Raw genomic sequence first — 19,482 nt, 5'->3', positions numbered from 1 at the left:
GATGATATAGGCAAAGTATTAACAGATCCTGGCATTGCATATGAGCTTTCTGTGTCCCAGGAATAGTTAAATTCTTTTTCCACTGATGGAAACAACACATTTATTCTCAGTGTATTGCTGTACAGTGCTGAATTTGCTCTGACTTCTCAAGGGCCAAGTGTGGAGCAGAGTGAGTGTTCAGTGAAATGAGCAGTGTCTGGCATGAAGGGACGGGGTGAACCAGCCCCAGACTCGAGCAGAGATTTCTTTTGATCAGAGGAACTGCTCGTGACTTTTGTTCGGCGCCTCATGATGCAAAAAAAAATCCTCTGGTGGAAAAAAAAAAAGTGCCTGTGTCACAGCAGAGTCAGGAGCTGGCAGGCATAGTGCACTGTCTATTTTTTTTTTTTAATGAATAGTTGTGTTTGCAGGGTATTGCATGATCACACCAAGTGTGGCTTTGTATTGTTTCCCAGTTTTGAAAATAGCTGTTAAGTGGTGTGGATTAGAGCAAACAGGCAAAGCAGAGCTGATTCATTCAAGAATGGTTTGGAGCTGTACTCCTGTGTAGCAGGGGAAAGGGGACATGTCTGGGGAATTACTGGAGGGAATTGGGAACAGTTACTTTAAAACTGAGGGCTTTTGAAAAAAAAAAATCTCATCTTCTGTGTATAGCTGCACTGTTATTTATGGATGGGGACAGAGCTGGAGAGAGGGAGGGAGGGGTGCCCAGGGATGCTCACCTTGTGTTCTCTCCATTACTTTGTGAACTCTACTCTGAAATCAGGAGATTTACAGATATATTTACTTTGGAATAAGAATACTTTGTTCTGGTTTGGAATAAACGTTTCCCAGAATTGGACTTGTCACTTTGTGCAGGCAAGATTTGAGGGCTGCAATGATCTGTACGGAGAAACAGGCTCCAAGTGTGGAAGGGGAGAGAGAGCCCTACCTGGGAACATGCTACTTGTCCCAGCAGAGTAAAACTACAGAGGGGAAAAAAAATTGCTATTCTGGAATGAGGTTATGCACAGTTACCCCAGGAGTTGGGCAGGGTGAAGCCTGTTAACTTCTTGTGTGCTGGGAACCACGTAACACCTTTGAGCCCCATCACCAAATTATTCACTATTCCATAGGATCTCCCTCCTGTGGATGTATTCACAGTCTCATGCTTTGATTTAGCAGCGTGATCTCACCATTACCATCGTTATTATTTTATTTGCTATTCTTTTCAGGCTATTAGAGAAAAGTATTTTTACGGGAGAAAAACAGTCTGAAATCTTACTCTGCCAGTAAGCAGGCATTTATCATCTAAGAAGCCTTTCTAATCTGTCAGATTAGTGTTATTCTTTGGAGTCGTGGCTGGGAAAGGTGAAAAACAAAATCAGAAATGACAAAGAAGTTAGCATGGCACAGTGTGCATGAGGTACCCTGAGCAGAGAAAACACACTGGATGACACACTCGGGGTGAAATAGAAGTGGGAAAAAGTAATTTTATCTCAGCACTTGCTTTGGCTGACTTCTCAGTCGCCAGCATATTAATGGCTCTTCCCCTAGCAACTACAGAGCTTCCAACATGCAACTATTCTTTGGTCATAAAGACAAAAAATGGTGTTTGCCAGAACAGAGCTACCCCATTCTGGGCTGCTGACAACAGTCCCAGACTGGCCATATGCTCTGCTGCACTCAGAAGTGGTAAAGCAACATTTTTGCTCCCGCTGGTGCCGGTGGTGTCCCTGCAGTTGTTATTGTTTCCATCCAGACCCTCTCCTCTTCCCTGGAGCTCCTGCCTGTGCTGTTCCAGGCTGTACCCATAGCAATGTCACAGCTCCTGAGCACCGAGGAGAGCGAACAGATGTAGCTCTTGTCACATCCCTGCGAGCCGGTGGCACGGCCTGTCTCACTCTGTTCCTAGAAATGCAGGATGGCTGCAGAGCAGTTCAGAGTGGAAAGGGACATGGATGCTCCCCACGGGGCAGGTCCAGCCAGAGGTGGGTGACTGGCCAGTGTCCAACAGGGGATGGGGGGGGGGAACAGGACTTGCCACCTTTGGGGTTGTGGGGGCTAAGAATAATTGCTGTTGAGATGGATTGTGTGTAACCAATGGGATGGGGAGTGAAGAGTGAGGTGGGAAACGACTAGTGGGTCCCTGACTCCTCTAGGAAATAGATAGCCAGTTCTCATTTCCTGCCCAGCAGGAATTCAGGGCTCTGAAGGGTTTGGTAGAGGTCAACTAAAATGTTCCGTCTCTCAGTGAGCACCTTGGGATTTAGATTCTCTCTGCACATGGGTGTTAGCTGAGTCCCCCAACACTGCCTATGAGGACTGTGTTTTCGTTACAATATGGTTCAGGATCAGCTTAAGCCTATGCTGAGTTTTAAAGGGTGATCCTATTTTGTCCTCCATCTCTCAGCTAGACTCCCACATCTTCCTAAAGTCTAGCCAAAATTTTATCGTGGAATGGGCCACATGGCTAAAGAAATGCTGTCTGTGCACAGGGTGAGCAGAAAGGTAATGATGGTGGCAAACTGGCCTCACATCTAGCACTATCACCTTTAACTCTGTATTAAGCATCCTGATGCTGACAGTCCCCTGTGGAAATCTGTGCCATTTTACTGACTTAGGGGTTCCTGCTGGAGTGGACAAGCTCAGTCAAATCAGCAAAAAAGCTGAAGGTGTATCAAAACACCAATTTCTACCTTTAGCCATTGGCAGTAGAGAGAGAAATTGATTGTTCTGATTTCTTTCCATGGAAGACAAGAGTGGACAAAATACTAGGTTCTTTCCACTATTAAACCTATTGTCTTCCCAAACCTACTCTTATCACAATTTGCTGTGTTTTCAGAGGAGGAGATTCAGTGCTACATGCTGTCTTTAGGGTAGGAATTTTTGTGTTTATCTGCACACTCACTGCCAAGGCAGATAAGAGAGTTTATTCTCTACATTATCATTATTTTTCTTCTTCCTAGGAGCCAGACTGACTTTAAAAAGAGAGGTAAATATTTGAGCTCGTTGTGCAGACCTAATGTGAGGCTCTGGATCTTTTTATACTTATTTATATCCACTAAAATAATCAGCTTGAAGAGGCTTTTTCAGCTTCTTGGGCTAAAACCTTCCCTTTCCCTAATCTTTGCTTGCTCTGTTCATTATTCCGTGCTAGACTCTTCCCTCCCCTGATTGCATGTTATCACCTTCAATGGAACAGCTGTGTCATTGCTAAAGGGTGTTAATCTTCCCCTACCTAACACCTTATTGACAGCCAGAGTCACGGAGGCCCCCAGTCTTTTCTGACTTCGGTGACTTCTCAAAACAATCCCTATTTTTTAGCTTTTTTTTTTTTTTTTTTTCATTTTGTGCCAGTCCCATCGCAGTCTGATCTGGAGAGGTATCCACAGCCTGGCACAGCCCCTCCTGGGCTGCTGCAGCCAGGCTTGGAATGTTCTGCCTTTATCAGTTCTAGTGATTATAACCAGGAGAATATTCCCTAACAATGTCAAGGGACAATAAGCCCCAGCTAATCAATAAGCACAATACCTATGGCACATGGGAGCCCAGAATAGAAGCTGCTCCAGCAGGTGGGACAGCTGGCTGGAATTTTGATTTCCTGGTTGTGAAAGGCACCATGGCTTTCAGCGAGACAAGAGCAGCACTGACAGTGACAGATCCCCCGTTACATTGTGCCACCAAACAGAACGAGGCACGTCAGCGGATACAGTTAATTTTTCCTGAGAGTTTTGTAATGGGTTGGAATGAGTCTAGAATTTCATTTTTTTCTGAATTCCCTTTGTTTGCCAGCATTCTGGACTGCCCTGCAGTTTCCAAGGTCACCTTGACTTTTGGGAGGTCTGGAGTGCTGCCTTGACTCTAGAAAGATCCAGGGCAAATTTGTGTGCTGAGCTGATGCCTTAAAACAGCTCTGCCTTAAAACAGCCAGCACGGCAGTGGGCACCCCGGTCGGGATTTCTGCCATCCCATGAATGCTGGGTCCAAGGGGATCTTTTCCAAAGAGTGCAGTGGAGGAGAAATAGGAAGCACACTGCTTTTTGGTCTTTATGCTCCCTGACAGTTAAATAAATGCAGATATTCAGATTTATCCCACCGGGGCTCCAACACAGCCCTGAGGTGCTGAAGTTGGGAACAAATTGCCTTTTCCTCTAAAGTCAGTGGAAAGAGATTGAAATCCCTGAGCCCACTGGTGTTACTTCATAGAGATCTCCCCGTGAGTGACACAGGAAACCTCAAGCAGCGGTTCCTAATAGGAGAGATGAAGCAGTTAATCACCACCAGTTGTCCTGGTCTCCTCTTGGAGCCACTGTAGCAGAGCTGTGGCCACCAGAACTGGGACCTGAGCTTCCCACTGCTGATATAACCTCAATTTCCCACTGAGCCTGAGCATTTCTGACAGCAGAAAGCATTTACCAGTGGACTGCTGCGCAGATCAAGATGGATACTGTTCTCGTGTTGTTTGGATTAGGAGGTAGGTCCAGAAAAGGGAGACAAATGGGGTCATAAAAGAAATGTAGCATTTATTTTGCAAAGCAATTTACTCATCCTACCTCTCCAGTACTTAAAAAGGCAGCTGGGTGCAGGGGTTTGGCCACAGAACTGAGAACTGGGAGTGTAAGGGCTTTTGCAGGACTTGAACTGATGACCTGGTTTTAATCCCAGTGTAACTAGAGTTACTAATTGACTATGGTCATTAAATTTATTAGACTGGTCAAGCCCAGGGCAATACTAATAGACAATGTGTGCCCAGAACAGCTTTACCTCCCAGCCCACGTACAAGCACTCACCTCACGAGGTTATACCCTACTGTGAAGATACATGTGCTGGCTATGACTGTCAGCTGACCCTCACAGATAGTGTGTTCCTGTTCAGATACCGGGAAAATATGGCTTATTTTGCCACCAACTGATTCCTTATCAATAAGTGATGCAGCAGAAAACAGACATGCTGAGAGGCTGCTGTCACATGGAGTGGCACCGCACGCGGGATAATAACCCGGGCTTGAACATCAGAGCAGAACATGCCAGACACCCAATTGTTTTTCTCTTTTCTTTAGCTTTGCTTTTCACACTACACACGAATAACCTGCTCATCTCAACAGCCTGAGCTGAGTCACCACGTGAGCCTGGGGAGCTGAGCTGTCTGCCCGGCACAGCTGCAGGACTGGGGCTTCAGTCATTGCTCGCTGCCCGGGTGCAGTGGTTTGATACAGTCATAGGTTAAAAATGATTCTTTTTCCCTTCTCACGAGAAGGAAACCCATCAAGAACTGCATGAATATTTGATCTAACGTAAAATGAAAGACAAATGCACTCAGTCTGGTGATAGGTTTGCTTCGGGATGTCGGCTTTGTTCGCTCTGACCAAACTCTGTGCCCAGAGCTCCCAACCAGGCAGCCAAGAGAACTCTGAATATTATTTAAAGAATTGGTAAGGTCAGGGTGGCCTGAGCCTCTCAGGGCTGAATTAATCTCCTTGGCACAGCAGCCCACACTCGCTCAGCACTTGCTCTACAGGTCCATTTGTGTAGAGCAATGCCATCCAGTGGCTGCTCAGATCCATCACAAAGCCAATGGCTCCTTCCCGAGGAACATTCCACAAGCTGAAATGTTTCTGTTCTTGTTCCCAACTCAGGCACTTCACATTAAAAGACTGTGAAGACTGTGACAGGGACCAGCTCAATATCTTCCAGCTTTTTAGGCTTTTTGCATGTAAAATCCAGTTATGTTTTAAGTATGTTTTAAGCCACTTGAAAATGTTTAATAGATATTTTGGGGGAAATAATATTTTATGTATGTAATCTAAGTACACAAATTTATCATCAGGCCTGGATTTCAGTGTGGGGAGTGGTTACGTGGAGTCATGTAGAAAATTATGCTGATTTTTGAAACAAAAATGCAGTCTATGAAGGAAACTTTCTCTATCCCAAACCCAGGAGATACGGAGTCACTCAGTGGGACGTTTTTCCTTGAGGAAAATTCCCGAGGGGAAGGATGAGCAAGGGGTGGCCTGTGCAGCCCCTTTGTCCATCAGTGTCAAATTTTAAAGAGCAATACTCTCAGGTACATGGTGTGACTCTTGGGGATGGTCCTGTGCAGGGCCAGAAGTTGGATTTGATGATCCTTGTGGGTCCCTTCCAGCTCAGCACATTCTGTGATTCTGTGACTGTTGCCAGGCTGGACATGTTGGGGGGCAGAGGGCGCCTTAGACCTGCTTTTGCCATCTCCAGAGGACCCACCATTGCACAGTGGCACAGGCCAACACCCCCTACTGACTAAATTCAGATGTCAATATTTTTGCCTGTTGCGCTCCCCAGGTCAGATGTAATTGCAAGGCCGGGGGTGTGGGTGATGCATCCCCCCAAACACCGCGACTTGTGAGACACGGCACGTCCCCGGAGCATCCCGGAGTGGCTCTGGCCGTGCCAAAGGGAGCAAACCTGGTCCCTCCGAGGGGCAGCCCTGGCAGCTGGATGGATGTACCCGGTGGGTCTGACCCTCCTTTTGGCTCAGGCCCTTTCCCGCTGCTGCTGAGCCGCCAGCCGGGGCTGTTCCTGCTGCTGTTCCGACGGCTCCTGCTCCGCCGTACAAATTCCAATCAGGCGCAACAAAGCCCACCGGGTGCTGCTGACAACAGGTGTCTCATTAAACATCTCTCAACCTTACAGGCATTCGCATTGACAAGAACCAAACTCACACTCAATCACAGCTTAATCACAGCCAAACTCTATTAACAAGTCATACTAATTACCAACTTCTAACAATTTCTCAGGTTCAGAGGCAAAATATCCTTTCTTTATAGATGAAAACAGACTTGTGATACTCCAGCTCTGGCCATAATTAGGTCCTTTTAAACAAAACAAAACTAAAATAAAAATCCAGACGGATCTCTTTGTGATAGTGGTCCTGGAAGTACAGTTGTACAATGAGATGTTTTGTTTGTTTTAATTTGGTATCTGCTATGTTGCCCACAAGGGTCCAATTAGCTTGTTACAGATGCTTGTATCAGTTTTATCCACTTGTCTTTTTTTTTTGGTGATTTTTTTTTTTTTTTTAAGAGGGGTAACTTGTAGCACAGATTGCTGGCCTGCAGGCATCCAGAGATCAACAACCAGCTTTCTGTGATACCAAGCCCCCTGTGAAACAGGCAGCCCTTACCCACAGCATTCATAATGCAAAGGGTAAAACGAACAGAGGGGAGGGAGGAGCTTGCGCTGGATTTTGGATTATTGTGGAATAACCTGGTGTGTGCGGAAGTGGCCTGAAGATGGCAATTCTGCCATGGCTAAGAATAACTCTGGCAAACTTTAGTTTCTGGACTTTGGAAATTGAAATGCAGGTTTTATTTTTAATCACTCTGCAATAAAACAGAAAGCTCTTAAGATGTAGCTTTGAATTGTACATGTCATTATTTATTCCTGTCCCCTGGCATGCTCAGCACACATGTAATTCCATGCTAACCTGGACATTTTCCTCCTTTGTGTGGCTCTATCGAGTGCCTGAGCACTTGAGAACTCACTTGTATAATCGATACACTTACAAAAGGGAACATATAAATAACGTGAAGAGTCTGACTTGAACTGACAGTGGGGGTATCGCAGCGAGGGCTAATGCCTCCTCCTTAACTCATGCTGCTGCTGGAGAGGAGAAAACCACACACAACAGACTGAGTTAAGGACTAACATGAGATTTCCCAGCATTTCCAAGCAGCATGGTTCAAGGCAGAAAGCCTCCTGATACCTGCAGTGCAAAATCCCGGAGCTAAGTTGTCTACCTGTTCTTGGATTTAGTTGCTGTTTGCTTTTCCTCTCCTTAATTTTAAAAGGGAATTAACATTTCTCCTAGAAGACTATGATGATGCAGCTCAGCAGAGACTCACCAACTCGAGGTTTAGCATCAGCAAGTATTTTTACCTCCAGCACAGGCAGTTTTGTTCCTTCAGCAAGGCATGGCAGGAGGAACACTGGATACCTGAAACTCCTGGGAGAAGACTGCGTTTCCTGGGGTAGGTTGGTGTGGTGTGGGATCCCAGTTTGTCTTGCTGTGAGGGTCTGTGGAGCTGCAGACACCCAAAGGCAGCTGCAGGAGGGAGCAGGGTGGCACCCAGCTATGGAGGGGAGTGGGGCAAACTCACCCACCTTCTGTCCCCACAGGTTCCATCCTTGGCTTTCCTGCACTGTCGGAGACCGGCTGGGACCCCGGTGTGATGAAGAATGACACAATGGCTTAATGGTCATATAGGATGGGGCAAATTGGTGCAAAAATTATTGTTACCTGGCAAAACCAGAGGGTTTAAGGTTCAGTGTTGAAAGCTTTGTCTTGCAAGGGTACAGCCCTCTCATCCTGACACTGCCATCCTTCTCTGTCCTGATGCTGCCTGGGTGCACTGAAGTGATGACCTGCCAGAGGATGGAGCACAGGAGACCATGGATCAGCACATTGTACAAAGCACAACACAAAGCAAAGCCTTTTCTGCAGCTTTCAAGCTGAAGATGGATCAGGCCAGCGTTTCCCTGCTTGCCAGTTTCCCACATGAGCTGGCAGTGGCTTCCCAAATGTGGTTCTGCAAGGAGATGTACCAGAGAAGGACAGGATAGAGGTAAGTAAAGCTGCAGGTGAGTAACAGGGAAATCCTGGTGAGGCAACACATGGGTGCACAGCAAGCCTTTCATCATTACTGCTGCAGCAGCAGTGGCACTGCAAAAGGTGGCACCTCTAATGGTGGAATCTCTGGTTTCAATGACCCTGAGTAGGTGTGCTTGGAGTGGCCACAGTGCCATGGACAAGTGGCATCTCCCATGGCAGTGAAGGTGAATTTCTGAGGCTCTGGAAAAAAGATTAGAGGTCTCAGGGTTTTTTTTGTGAAAATGGTTGTTTTCAGTATAAGTTCTACTCCTGCTTGAGTAGAGGGAGGAAAGAAAAGGTCTTTGTTGAGAGCCATAGTAAGGCAGGATGGGAGCTGAGATATCCATCTGCAATGGAACAACCATGGGAGCATTCATGTGGTGTTTCATCAGGGCAAAATGGGAGATTTTGTCTAACCATAGTCTCATTTCTCTTAAGAGGCTGTTTCAGACCAGAGCAGAGCATCCTTTTCTCTGGCTTTTGCCAGATGAAATTTGGAAGAAGAGGCTAGCAGGTGCTGGCAAAGGCTCCAGAGGTTCATCCTGGATCCCAGTTCCTCCAGTATATAAGCCCAGGGATGAAACATTCTGGCTCCTTTTGGGGAGCACAGCATGTGTGATCAGCGATGACCCTTCCTAATTCTTCCTAGTTTTCCTCTGGCATAGGAATTTCTTTCTTCTTCATGGATTCTTACTATCCCTGAAGTTAAAAAACAACAAAAAAAAAGATGTAAAAATTAAAGCTTTACTATTTTGCAGAGCCATCGCTTCTGATCAGAAACTGAAATCCTGCTTTGTGCTCCTCCAGTGTGGAAATCTGTCAGGTAAATAGAAATCACCTCGTAAAAGCCCTTAAACAGCTCTGGTTTATATTTTAATTGAGGAACAGAACATTTTAAGCACTTTTATTGGGTGGCGCCTGCTGAATGACAGATGTCTGCGGCGGAATAATGCTGAGCACACTTTCATAAAACAGAGCAATTCCTTGCTTAAAACATTTACAATTAAAGGCTTGATTGAATAACAATGAGTTCTGTGCATGGAGCTCATTTCTGCACTTGTTTGTGCACCTGAAGCAGGCTGTGATCATTCCGTAGGTTGGATACGAGGTGCCAGTTGCTTTGTTCAATGACCAAATAGTGCTCACGGGCACAGCTGGAAATGTGCCTTTGATTTTCCACCAGGATAGAGATAAGGTGCACTGTGCTGCACTGCCAGACTTGCTAACACCCTTATTTCAGCTGGTTTGGCTTTTTTTTTTTTTTTTTTTTAAGCTGCACGTTAGTAACTCTCCCAATTTGTCAAGAGCCAGAGATTTTAAAATGAACACTAATCCTTTGCAGCTGAGAAAGTCTTAACTAGCTTCTGCTTTACTTTTCCATCTAACTCCTGTGACCCCTATTACTGTAATACCTGAGAACATCACCTCTGGTCATGCACTGAGCCTTGCAGTATCTGAAGGAAGTTAGACTGGCATTAATATTATTTTCTCATGTTCTACATGGAGAACTGAGGCACAGACAGCTCAAGTGACTCACCCACAGGTGTTCCTTGAAAAGGAGTCCCAGTGCTATAAGAACATGGCCAATCTTTGACTGGTATTTAAAATTTAGCCTTATGGACATAGAAACAGCTTTAAAACCCAAAACACCCAACAGCAAACCAGATGACACGGCACAAACCACAACCTTTTGCTCAAGCCAGCTGAGGGACTGAAGTGAGAAAGGATTTCGAGTTTCATCCCTGCTGAACTGAGAAAGATCGTGTCTGAACTGACATCACTGCAGATTTGTGAAGGCTCAGAAAAATCCTAACGGCGAGAACCTGAACTTAGGAAAAACAGGCACGCTTTTCTCAAAAGAAAAGATGAATCCACAGAGTAGATCTTGCCACAGCAGAAGGAACATGTGTCACGGGAACAGCAGAGGCAAAATGTGTCATGGGAAAATCTTGACGGATTCAGCCCAGGACGAGAATATGCAAATTGATACCAAATTAAATGCAATTGAGCAAGATAACACATATCCCAGCACGGAAGAAAACTCACAGCATACTTGCAAAAAAGATGGAACTTAAATCTAAGGGGGGTCTGAGGATGTCTAAGCAGTCCCCAGTGACTACATTTTGGCAGGAATATGAAAACTTCCCCCAAAAAAACATTGTGAAAGTTGTTGCAGGAATCAAACAAGGAGTAACTGAAGTGCAAGAGTCCCTTACAGAACTCAGTGGAAGAGGTGTAACCCACCCTCCAACATAAAAACAAAGCACAGGTACTAAATAATAATATAGTTTGTCTGCTATTAAAAAGTCACCTTGTAGCTCACTTCCAGGATACTGTATATTTTTTCTTTCCTGGCCTCTCTGCTGATAGAGGGATTTTTAAGGGCTGCTACTTTCCAGCTCCAAAGTAGCTCAATTTTAGTTCCAGGGGAAACGAAACTCTCAACCAGCCTTATTTGTAAAATCTTTGAAGATGTGGGAATGTCCTCTGGTTGTAAGGAAAGGGAGTGTGATTCAGAGCTGGGTACAGATATATAAAAGGGTTCAATATTTAATTAAACATAATCTTCCTTGTGGCATGAGTGTCTGAGCTCTTTCAAGAATAAAAATCCTTGGTTTTTATTACACTGTTCTCCAATACGTGACAACACAAACCCCTTTGCAGGGCCGTGCTGGCCCAGCACCTGCCTTCACCGTGGCGGCACGGGCTGCCCTGCTGCTGCCAGGAGAACACTTTGGGAGCTAATAACTTCCTACTTTTACATGACAAATCCATCTCTCAGGGTTGTCAGATTGCTCTGACATGTCTCTCCGGTGCCTGGAAACTACCAACGCACTCCCCATGCCACTGGGGTGAGGAACCCATGGTGCTGCACAACAGCTTAGGCTGCCCTTAGAAGCAAACAGACATTTTCAGCTACTTACAAAAACAGCATAGGAGGGGAAAAAAATCGTGTTTTGGGGTAGTTATTCTCTACAGAAAACAGGTGCCCTGATCCTGCACCCATGGCTGAGCTCAGCAGGAGCAAAGGAGTTATGCTGGAAGCTTGTGCTGACGGAGGCGCTGGGGATCTGGCTTGCAGACCTGCCTTTGCAAAGGGTCAAGACAATCTCACTTAGGGCACAACTCTGTTAGTTTTGTTCTCTTTTTTTCTTTTTTAATATAAAAAAAAAAGGAGAGCATTGGCTCTTTTCTGGAAATGATACTCTGCTCTGTGTGAGAAATGAGAGCAAGTCAGTCTAAAGGGAAAGGGTGCATTGCCTGAATAATACCAAGGTCTGCACTGTGTGGCCCAATTTTGTTTTTACATATGTAAGGTGACTTCTAAAAGCACAATTTTACAAACCTCTCCTTCCATTGTTAACCATTCATAGCTGGCACCTACTTAACATAGCTTATTTTAATATTATATGGTATCTTATTTTTAAACCCATGTTCTCTTATATGCCATGTGTGTTAGCATGTTGGTTGCACAGTGTCTGAAAGCTGAATTCAGATAGATTTCACAGAGCTCTTGCATTGTATTTCACAGAATATTCTGAGTTTGAAGGGACCCACAAGGATTATCGAGTCCAACTCTTAAGTGAATGGCCTGTACAGGGATTGAACCTGCAATCTTGATTTTATTAGCACCACGCACAATAATAAATAATAACGAAAAGAAATAATCTTTTTAGGAGAAAAAAGATAATTACTAAGCAGGATGCATACTGCTCTGAAAAGGATTTTATAATGTTAAAGCCAGTCCCCATATGCCCCTTATTCAGTGGGATGTGTTCTTTCAGCCTTGATGGTGGGCTGGGAGGTGTCCTTGGCTGGGGCATTAGCATTCCTGGGAAGTGCCCCGCTGAGTAGGATGAGGGTTTTCAAGAAGAGGCAGCCAGGGCTTGAGTCAGAGCACAGCAGTGTCGGAGTGAATCTTCCGGGGATGCTGGGATGTGAAGCGCTCCTGGGTTTCTTCGACAACATCACGAGTCTTTGTGCCATATTCCCCAGCCTTTCTCCCAGACGTCTACCAGCTACACCCTTCCTCCCCGCCTGCAATTAGCACTTACAGTGTTGCAAAGGGAGATGAGATTCGCTCTCGCCGTCCTCCTTCAGAGCTCGCTCACACCTTCCCCACTGGGTGGGAACATGTGCTGTGGGTTAGGAAATATTCTCATAGTGGAATTACATTTGCAGCAATCCTACCCCCCGCCTCCTGTTTGCTGCTGACTATCAGACTCCGCTGCTTCTCGTGGTGTAGGAGCACGTGAGCACAAGAGCTCAGACACAGCATTTGGTTCAGCAAAGCCTCAAATCTCTGTGACTCTCTTCATTCCCCCTCACCCCCCCGTGAAATTGCATATGCACAAATTGGGCCCAGTTTGTTTCATGCAGGGTAACTGGAGCTGGATAAGTGCCTGCAATTTTGGAAGAGTGGGGTGAGGAGAGAAGTGGGAGTGTATGACCATTGACCTTAATTAGAGGAGATAAAAATGTCGAAACATGATTCCTAAGAAAACCAAGGAAGGCCTCTATTGTCGAGTGTTTCCACATGGATGCCACTGAGAAGAGGTCAAGTGCTTTCTATATACTTTAAGTAAACAGCAGATTGTGAGTTCACAGTCTGGACTGGATTTGAGCAGCCTCTGTGTTCTGCAAGATCATAATTGAGTCTTATGTACTTAAGATTTGATATCCACTGACATTATTACTTGAGAGTGCCAGGAAATACAGCAGTGATTAAGAGTTATAAAGTTTGCAAGTAAAACTATGCCCGATGTCACATATGGCTCACCCTGTACTAGAATCATCCTGCTCTAAAAAAGCAGCAATAAGGGATTCTTGTGAAAAAGAGTCTCTGCTGTTGGCTTTCTGTGATAAAGACATGTCTCCTCACATCTTCATTGTCACATAAAAAATGCACAAAGCCTGTAAAATTAAATCTGCTAAATGAGCAATGGGTTATATGTCAGGAATAGAGTGCTCTGAATCAGGCAGCTTATTTACATACTACTGGGAAGAATATCAAGCCAAGTTAAAATGTTATGCATAAAATTCTTCTGTTCTTCTCAGCTATCCAGACTGAAGGTTAAGAACACTGAATGTGGTGGGTTTGTCCCAAAACGAGCTCCATTTCCTTACCTGAAGGTGGGACGACACCGAAATCAGAATTTACAGCTGTATTTCATATCTGCAGGTTCAGCTCTGGTGTCACTGGCAGCAGTTATGGGATAACCAGGTAGCAGCTCTCGTCTCAGGTGCTCAGCATCTCTTCCATGCCCTGGAGAGACCTGGCCCTTACTAAAGGTCTTGTTTACAGACAGGGAAACTGAGTCAAAGAGCATTGATCCGAGTCCACAGAAATCAGTGGCAGACCATCCAGAGCCCCAGCAGATCTAATGACTTCTCCAGCTATTACGAGCAGGAAGAAAGGGCTGGAGTGTTGTTAGAGGCATAATTGGAAACAGATGGATCACTGGAAATTTTCTGTCCTTTCAGTGGACTTCACATGAGGATTTCAAATAGTTGGTACCCAAATTATTTAAGGTGTATATTGCTGGGAGGAGGGAATGAGCCATGCAACTTGGAAGCTCAGTCTCAAAGACTCCTTTTGGAAGTGAAACTGTAAAGCTTTATATGCACCTGAAGCAAAAAGTCTCTCTCTCTCTGCATCTGCCTGTGAAAAGGAAAAAAGAAAGAGCAGCCCATTTGTGGATGTTTTCTTGCCGTAATTCTGGATTTGAAATATCTGTCCTTGATTAAAGTGGGAAATGCAATTGCACAAGTCATTAATTATTACTGATAAACCGAAGTAGTGATGGAGCCAAATAAAAATCTCCTGCCACTACAGTGGATTTCTGATAAAAAGACAGACCTGGGCGCCTGCAGCCTATTTGCATTTCCCTTTTTTGGTGAAATATATGCCTGAACTTCTGGCTCTCCAAACCTCCCTTGTCCTCGGAGTACATGATGTCTATAGGTACGGATCAAGAGACGTGAACTTTATCTACAGCGATGGCAAAAAGCAGCTTTCAGTGACTGTCACACGTGACCAGCCCCAATTATGGCTCCTTCCTCATGACATCAGTATGCAATGGAGGATCTCACTTTTTTTTTTGCCAGAGGCAAGTGAATACATTATCCAGCAGCGAGGCGTGGGGCAGGCGGCTGCGTAACTCTGGGGTGATTTGGATTCCACGCTCGCGTGGGGGTGTGAGCCAACCTCAGAAGTCATTTTCACTGATGCTGACACATAAGGCTTCCCTCAGAGACCTGTCTATCAAACTGCAACATGCTATGCAGAAAAATTAGATTACTCATGCTACAATAAAGAAGGAGAAGATGACAATGATGAAAAAAAAGGAAGGACTTATAAGTATCACAGCTATTTATTAAATGAATAAAAATCCCGATGACGGGGAAAGTATCCTAGAGACTTTTTTTTTTTTTAATTTGTTTTACCTCTTACAACCCATTTCAAGGAGAGCTAGTTGGAAAGGCCCTATTAATTCAGATAGTGCCTCTGGAAAAACCACCACTTCATCATGATTGTCACATTACTGTACTTGTGAAATATCATCTTAAATAGTCATTACGATTTTGCTGCTGGTTTTGCTGCAGTCAGCAGCAGGATTTCCTTCGGTTTTGGTAAGAGGAGGATCAGGTCCTTCTTCTCTCTCTCTCTCTCTCTCTCTGAATTGCAAATGAGTTGTTCACGTGTCAGCTCAGTAACCAGGCAAAGTTCACGGTGCTCAGTTCAAAGCAATGAGATGAAGCTCAAGGCATTTCCCTCACAGTATTTGCCGAGTTCCTCAGGTCTACAAAAGTGTTAGAGTGGTTTAATACAAAATCCATAAGACAAACATTATGCAGCTATGTGTGAACCCCTGTCCAATAAAATCTATTTTTTTCTTTTTTTTTGAGAAAAATACAAAGTAAGTAAAATACTTAGTAAAGAAAAGAAAAGGCTACATGAAGCTTAGTAAAATCCTATAAATCAGGATGCTGGACAACTTCAGGAAGGGCAATTTAAAATAAATCTGCAGAAGAACACACACACAGACACACAGTCCATAGCTGGAAATGGATCTGGACAAGTGCTGAGGTTTGAACATCCCAGACAGCACTGCAGGACTGGTTTTACGATATCAGATAATGGAAAGGTTTGGCCAAACACTGATTTTTCTTCTCTAGTAATAACAAACCTGTACTGGGGCTTCTGCAGTATTTTCTCCTTGAGTTATTATTCCCCAGGAATGCTATTTGGGAAGGCTAATTGAGAGTTTCAGCTTCACCTGCCCTGAATCATCTTATGGCTGCACCACTCACAGCTGCGAATTCTGTTTTACCTATTATTATCATTTTTTAAGGAGCCAGTTGTTGTGTGTTGGCTTGAACTTGTGAACCAGCTCCAGCCATTTCCTAGGGGGTTTACTTTCTTTTCTTCAGTCTCTCTTCCAAATACTTCTTCCCAGAGATAAGTTTTGGTTCCCATCCAAACCCAAAGAGGAGAACCATAAGCTGTCCTGTGGTCCTGCCTCTTGCACGGCCTCAGTGGGGCTCGTGGCCTGTGGATCAGAGGAAAGAATAGATACAGGTTTGCCTTTTCCTGCTGATATTCCAATGGTGTGACACTCATCAATGGATCAACCCCACTGCAGCCTTCACTCTGCTGAGGAGTTTTTTGGGGCTTTGGCTTCTTAATATAGACAGGCAATTTCAGTGTGACCACACAGAGGGGAAGTACATGGAATTATAGGTCTCTTTAAAATTGTCAGGAGCAAATATGATCAGATCTGGTTCTTGATCTCATTACTATCTAAAAGATTTGGCTGGCATTTTTAAATGCCATGATTTATGTTCCTCACCTTAACACGGCCCTCAGTGGTGTAAACCGAGTACCTCTATTATTCTCCAGGGCAACTCTAAAGAATCCAATTGGAGAATTTCCACAACACTGTGTCTATAAGAAAATATTAACATGGATTAAGACAAGTTGATAGATTTTAAACCAGGCTATGCAATGAGAACCAGCGAGAATAAATCAAATAACTTTGCCTAACTGCAGAAAGTGTTTGTAAAGCCCTGTAAGGTTTCCATTTCCTAAAGCCACCTGCCATCTCAAATGCCCCTAATCAGTCACAGATGCTGGATACCAACCTGCTAACCCTACGGCTTTGAGAGAAAATATTGCACTTTGTAAACTCATTCTTGGGTATTTCCTTAATTTTTCTTAAACTAAACTTTCATCCCTTATTTTCCACTTAAATGTAATGAGTTAAATCAACTCTGACATTTTGCCCTGCTTACCCTTACAGTTCTGTTTAGCTGCTTTCCTTCCTACTTCTTGAAAAACCAGAAGACCTCAGGTTTGGGGTTTTTTGGGTCTTTTTTTGATCATTATAGTATTTTTTTTTTCACTCCATGTCATGATCGCCCTCCTTGGTGTTGAGCAGTCTTATTAAATACAGAATTTTGACTGTTTCTCTAATCCACTGCCAATGGAAAAATGAATGTTTTTCTGTTCTTATGTTTATCTCCATGATGAAGATGTACCAAACACTGAGGTTTTCTGAAGTACTGTAGAAACATTTTTTAGCTCCAAAAATAATTATATAAAAAACCCCAAAACCTGACCAATAAAAGTGTAATCCTGAAGAAATAAGAGGCATTTTAGCGGCTTCATCCAGCACCCATTGGAATCAAAATATGGAATTTCACAGATTAGGGAAGGTACCAAAACGGGCCCTGGTGCCAAATACCATTAGAGGCTGTTCACCTGTACTGGTACCTCAAACAGAACAGGGGGTTGTCTTGGCTCTGGAAGGAGCCATTATTCCACTTTAGCTCGTGAGGACAGGCTGGGAGTGGGACTTGTAGTGAAGGTAGGAAGCAGACTGGATTTTATTAGTCTTCCATCATCTTTAAGAGACCCCTAAACAGATCAGGTTTCAGCCTCTCCCTCCACTCCTGTGTCAACCGTTGGTTCTGTTTTTGCTGGAGGATAAGTTTCATTATATTAATAAGCAACACAAGTGGTTCCAATTGTGGAAGAACCACTCTGAGCTGTCAGAAATGATCAGAGGAGAAGTTTCAGCCTTTCCATGATCACAGCCTCTTCTTCTGGTGCCTCAACTCAGCACTTCCCCAATGCACTTCACATTTTTAGCAGCCATGACAACAATAAAAGGTACCTTTACATTTCAGCAAGGGTAGAGTATTTCAAGGAACTTTATTCCCTGTTCATGGCAGTACATCAGTGCTTGGAAACTAGACCCTAATGGGAATAATTGGGCTAACATCCAATCTACTGGCTGGGAGACTGGATCTAGACATGCACTTAAATGAAGCTATACATCTTCAGTCTCCTACTGCAGTCAAATTCCAAACACAAACATCTTTAATCATGCCACTAAACCAGTACGTTTGTATTTCTTATTACTGATGAAGAGATACTGAGAAAAACTCACAACAAAATTCTCCAAAAGTTGGATCCCTATCTGAAAGTGATCCATTAGTGCTTACCAGCACCAGCAGTAATGCTCAGGAATTGTCTCCCTCACATCATCGACTTGAAGGAAAGGATTTTAGGTAGACAAAGCAATTAAGAATTCCTACCAGGATGGAAATATTACTAGATTAATTGTGCAGACAGAAAAACGAAGCACAGAAAGTTTTAAATTCATCAGAGTTCAACAAACTGGCCAGACAAGAGAGGAAGGGTCTGATGCTCAACTCCATGCTCCAACCAGTGGCGGGAAAACAGGAACAGGAACACATCACTCCTCGTGCTGAGCCAGCTGAAGCTGCTGGGATTTGTGCAGGAGCACATCTCCACCAGCACCCACCCCCCAGGCTGCAGGACCGGGATTTTGGTTCACAGATTTACCACCAAAGGGCTGAGAATCACTTCCTCCTGACAGGTTCCCCCACCGCCTTGGGAGGAACTGAGAAAGGTTTAGTTTTCAAATTAGACTCACCCAGAACTAGTCACTGAAATGTCATCTGTATGATGGAACAAAAAAAAAAAAAAAAGGGGGACAGAAATGTAAAAGGAAATCTTTGTAGCCAGGACTACCTGACTCTCCCGCAGTAGGAGACGCAGGAATACTGTTTCATGTCATGGAGATGTAGTTAAAATGCAGACGGCATATCCTTGTTCTCAGAATCTGAGAGGTGTGGCTTGTGCATGTGGACAAGCCATCGTTCCTCCCTTTGATCTATCACTTGATGTAGAGGAAGGCTTTTATGTGTTAGTCCCATATAATGGATAATTTAGTCTGAAACCATTATGAAAAGTATTACATTTTGGGTACATATGCTTCAATTATTCTTGAAAGTACACGGAAATATTTTCTGACGTGCACACAGGTTTCAAGTAAAAAAATAAAAAAAGTCAAAACAAACCCTTGTTTACCATCCAAGCAAATTTGTTCTTCTGAGGCAAGTTTACATGTATTTTAAAAGAATTTTGCCATTTTGTGATTTTTTTTTTAAGGTAGATGATAAACAATATATTTGAATATAATAGGGAAAATGTCAGAGCCATCATTCATTAAAATTACCAGTGGTCAAGGAATCATAGACTGGCTTGGGTTGGAAGAGACCTTAAAAATCATATAGTTCCAACCCCCCCTTCCATTAGACCAAGTTGCTCCACGCCCTGTCCAACCTGCCTTGAACACTTCCAGGGATGAGGCATCCACAACTTCTCTGGACAACCTGTGCCAGTGCTTCACCACCCTCACAGGGAAGAATTTCTTAGTTGTCTAACCTAATTCTGCCCTCTGGCATTTTAAAGCCGTTCTCCAAATCTATCACCTTTTTACAAACAGAGTTGGCCAGAGGAAGGCCTGACAGAGTTACCCATGATCTGCTGACATGAGACAT

At 44.1% G+C, this 19,482-nt stretch overlaps 2 long non-coding RNA genes across 4 annotated transcripts in view; one reads left to right on the top strand and one right to left on the bottom strand.

The window, feature by feature from the left end:
• Nucleotides 1-19,482, bottom strand: part of LOC135421013 (uncharacterized) — a 400,285-nt gene that overhangs the window by 11,575 nt on the left and 369,228 nt on the right. Inside the window, exon 10 of the long non-coding RNA XR_010433818.1 lies at nucleotides 6,466-8,381. This is a non-coding gene — a long non-coding RNA (uncharacterized LOC135421013). The remainder of the gene's footprint in view (nucleotides 1-6,465; nucleotides 8,382-19,482) is intronic.
• Nucleotides 7,900-15,019, top strand: LOC135421015 (uncharacterized). 3 transcript variants are annotated; one of them, XR_010433823.1, is made up of 3 exons: nucleotides 7,900-7,987; nucleotides 8,136-8,581; nucleotides 9,366-15,019. It is a non-coding gene; the product is annotated as an uncharacterized LOC135421015 (long non-coding RNA). The 3 variants fall into 3 exon arrangements; XR_010433822.1 differs by having other exon boundaries at nucleotides 8,136-10,876; nucleotides 13,666-15,019; XR_010433821.1 differs by having other exon boundaries at nucleotides 8,136-15,019.

This window comes from Pseudopipra pipra, chromosome 12, assembly GCF_036250125.1.
Source record: "Pseudopipra pipra isolate bDixPip1 chromosome 12, bDixPip1.hap1, whole genome shotgun sequence".
Taxonomy (NCBI): Eukaryota; Metazoa; Chordata; class Aves; order Passeriformes; family Pipridae; genus Pseudopipra; species Pseudopipra pipra.
The sequence above is the reverse complement of the archived record's forward strand: the minus strand, read 5'-3'. Positions and strand labels throughout refer to the sequence as shown.